This window comes from Myotis brandtii, unplaced genomic scaffold, assembly GCF_000412655.1.
Source record: "Myotis brandtii unplaced genomic scaffold, ASM41265v1 scaffold463, whole genome shotgun sequence".
NCBI classification, from domain to species: domain Eukaryota; kingdom Metazoa; phylum Chordata; class Mammalia; order Chiroptera; family Vespertilionidae; genus Myotis; species Myotis brandtii.
Genome location: NW_005367694.1, coordinates 1 through 4528, shown reverse-complemented (window position 1 = coordinate 4528; position 4528 = coordinate 1).

Genomic DNA, 4528 nt, shown 5'->3' with positions numbered 1-4528 from the left:
GCGTGTCAGAGGTGACACGTGAACTCATTTTTTTGGTTGATTTTTCTTTGTTAAATGGCATTTAAATATATAAAATAAATATCAAAAATATAAGTCTTTGTTTTACTATGGCTGCAAATATCAAAAAATTTCTATATGTGACATGGCACCAGAGTTAAGTTAGGGTTTTTCAAAATGCTGACACGCCGAGCTCAAAAGGTTCGCCATCACTGTCCTAGTATAAAGAGTAAAGACATAGACTCCACAGATTCTGGTTGGGCCTCCCCGTCACTGGGCAGCTTTCAGCAGCTCACACCCCGGAGAAGGGCAGAGTGGGTGCTGGAGCCATCTGGGGGATCAGAGTAATTCAAGTACCCAGGAGTCTGTAGGCATCTCCACCCCCAGGTCTGACAGGTGGTGGGAGCTCTGTAATAGCTGGCATCTTTGAGAGAAAGGCCTGGAACAAACCATGTTGGGAGCAGGGAAACGGCCACGGGAGGGGGCACAGGTGTGCAGGGAGCCCGAGTCTGTCCTGGCACCTGTCGGGTTCCCAGGTGTGCCCTCTGTAAACTCTCGGTGGAGAGAGAAGGCCGCCCCTCCACCTCTCCCGGGTTAGATGTGAACAATTCCACGTGGTTTACTTTTTGGTTCCTATCTCTCATCTAAGTTTAGGGAAGTTTCAGTCTGGAAATGAGCCAAGCAAGCGCCATGCAAACAACTGTTTGTGTTTCAACTTCGGAGAAGCAGAAGGATGCCGTGGAAGCTCACGAGGAGCCCCGTGGGCCCACTTAGCCCCCAAGTCTGAGACGGGAGGCCGCCTGGCTGCGTGTTCCTTTCCACTGAGGGGCAGAAGCAGGGGCCGTATCATTCCTTGGTTCCAATAAACAGGCTGAATGACACTCCCAGGATGGGGCCATGACTTGATAGGAAGCAGACGTCTCTCTGTTGAGACAGGTGCGGGCCAACAGGACCAGCTCCAGCAGCTGAGAATCCCCTGTAAGACCCTCCCATTGAGAAGGCAGCAGGGGAAGGAACACACTTGAAGAGAGAGTTTCTGAAGTCCTTGCCATGCTCTGAGCCCAGAGTTGATAGCTTATCTGCATTTACCACTCTGGTCACCCCAGCCCTTAAGCCATCTGGAGGGCTGCGTTGGGGTTTGAATGTGTGGTGCATGGCCAATACCAAGGCTGGAGAGAGTCAATATTTAACTTGGAGCTTTGTGGGTTCACAGACTAGAGACTAAGACGCTGTGTCAAATACTTTCTTCCTTTCCCTTTATTCCGGATGGAGCCCTATGTGGGGATGTCTGTTTCCTTCTGTTTGGCTTTTCATCTCTGGTTGTTGTTAAAGTTTTTTAAAAAATATATTTTTTACTAATTTCAGAGAGGAAGGGAGAGGGAGAGAGAAATAGAAACATCAATGATGAAAGAGAATCATTGATCGGCTGCCTCCTGCACACCCCACGCTGGGGATCAAGCCTGCAACCCGGGCATGTGCCCTGACCAGGAATGGAACCGTGACCTCCTTGTTCATAGGTTGACACTCAACCACTGAGCCACACCAGCTGGGCGCTGCTAAAGTTTTTAATGCTTTCTGAAAAGGTTCGCTTGTGGGTTTACAACCATAAAGCAAATACAGAATGTGGAAAGGTGATTCTTCTATCTGAATTTTTCCCCTGGACTTAAAACATCTGCCTTTTCACCTTTTGGGGCTTGAGACAGACCAAGATGCCCACATGGAAAGTTTCCTGTGTTGAAGCCAGCTGCGGTTTAGAGCTGAAGAAACAGAGCCGATTGAATATTACCTCTTAGATTGAAAGCCAAAAGGAGATCTGTGTGCACTGATTTATTTCTTGGACTAAAACAAGCAGTCTGGGCATTAGGGATCTTAGAACACCGGCCATGCCAATCATTAATCAAATGTGCAAGGTCAGCAAAGAGCAGGGAGCTAAGTAGAGGCTTTCGAGTTAGACAGAATCGTAATGGGCAGCTTACCTGAGCTGGAATCACGTAATCGGCCACATCCCAGATCCGGAATCCGAGTTGAGAAGTGTTAGTCACCGCCACGCCCTTGGCTTTGGTAGTAACTGAGCTGACCACAGAGTCCACTTCCTGGTAGCCCTTTTCCCACACAAACACCCACCTATAAGATAAAAGGGGCCACTTGAATGGCCATTAGGACTTGGTGAATCTGACACTGATGCCAGGGAGCCTCTGCTAGCCAGAAGCTGGGAGAACCACGTTCACTAATTATGTGGCTTTGCAAAAGCCACTTAACTTTGTGAGGGTGTGGAGAGGGGTGCCCTCCATTTCCGCTTCTGCAAAATAGGCATAGTAGCACCTAAACCACAGGTGATTTGTAGGAAATTAATAAGATGATGCGGGTAAAGCACTTAGCACAGTGATCATCAGAGAGAAAATGATCAGTTAATGCTGTCTTTCTTATTAGACATTTGAGCACTTTAAAACAAATTTTTTTAAAAATTGATTTCAGAGAAGAAGAAAGAGGGAGAGAGAGATAGAAACATAGATGAGAGAGAATCATTGATCGGCTGCCTCCTGCATGCCCCCTACTGGGGATCGAGCCTGAAACCTGGGCATGTGCCCTTGACCGGAATGGAACCTGGGACCCTTCAGTCCACAGGCTGACGCTCTATCCACTGAGCCAAACCGGCTAGGGCTGAGCACTTTCAAATGCACTATGATCTGCAGAATCACCAAGAGATAATACAAATTATGGTAATAACAGTTACCATTTGGGGTGTTTTTACGTGCCAGGCACTGATCTAAGCTCCTTATATGTATTAACTAATCCTGACCACTGTGTGAGGCAAGTATCATTATGATCTCCATTTAACAGAGAAGGAAACAGACACAGAGAGGTTAAGTCATTTGCCCAAAGTCACACAGCTAGTGAGTGGGATAATCAGGATCTGACCTCAAGCCTTCTACCTCTGAAGACTCTTCTCTTGCCTTCTATGCTATACTCCTTCTAGAAAAGATACACCTTTCAAATAGCTTTTTTGAGTACTTTTTATTTTTTCTCCAAGAATTCAAGTCACAGATAATGCTTCTTTCGTCAGAAGAGGGGACATTAATGTCAATCTGAATAATTAAAAATGGAAAGGCATCAGCACATAGTGGTTAGGGCACTGGAAAACAGATGGAAGCCAGCTGGTTTCCAGTTCATATCTCAGCTCTATCACTCGCTAAGGCATACCTTGTACCAAGTAGCTTAACTTCTCTGTGCCTCAGTTTTTCCATCTATAAGATGGGAATGATAACAGGACTTCCAAGGATTGTTATTGTGAGGTTTTAGAAGTTAATGCATGCCAAATGCTTAGAACAATTTTTGGGAGTCACCATCGATAGGATGAAATTGCCACGATGGGAGTATCTACACCACAGAAATTGGGCAATACTACAAATTAGAGCTATTGTTAAACACTTTCCAGTGACTATTATGGTTATTTTTTTTTCTGGAATCAAGAAATGCTAGCATCCCTCTCTCCTCCTTATTAGCTCTAGATGCTGAGCCTTCACTGGTTTTAGTTACTTATTTATGGGTTTGTCTGATCTGAGCAGTCTCCAAATTCATTTCCCATCTAGAGACGAGCATTTCCCCTTACAAACCCTCTTCTTCAGGGTTTCTAGGAATTCAACTGCAATATAAGCTTTCATTTAACTCTAGTCAGATACACTGAAGCCTAGGGCTGGAAGGTCACTATAATCTCACCATCTGTACAATGAATTGCTAAAGAGACACGTGATTTCACATCAGTATGTGATTTAACTCTCTTCGTCATGTGACTGATGACAGAATTGGGTAATTGAGAAACGCGTGTTCAGTCTCTTTTTGAAGATGGATTGCTATTGGTCACTAGGGGGGAAAAGACCACAATTTCAGCAAGATGAATTGGCAGGAAGTTAAGAGATGAGTGTTGTTGTTGTTGTTTTTAAAAAAGCGTTTAATTTAGATCCTGAGTCAGTTTTGATCATGGCAAGATGGATAAAAGCAAAGCATTTATTGCTTTAAAAAATCCTCATAATCAAGGTAGACAACACTTCATAAAAATCTTAAGAAACTGTGCTGCCCAAAAGAAATATAGCATGAGCCTCATATGTAATTTAAAAAATTCTAGTAACCATATTAAAAAGAAAGATAAAATTAATTTTTATGAAACCAATATATTTTAACATGTTATCAATATAGGATGTAGTATTAGTGTGATATTTTACTGTGCTTTTTGTTTGTATTCTCTTCAAAATCTGGTGTATTTTACAGTGATAGCACATCTTAATTTGGAGTAGGAAAATTTTAAGTGCTCAAGAGCCACATGTGACTAGAGCCTACCCTATCCTATAGTGCAGGTACAGATACAGTATTCCCCTTTATCTATTGGGAATGCAGTCCAAGAGCCCTAGGGGATGCCTGAAACGGGGGGACAGTTTCCTATACAGAGCTTTTCCCTATACACACATACCAATGATAAAATCTAACATAAATTAGATCCAGTAAGAAATTAACAATAACTAATGCTATCTAATAA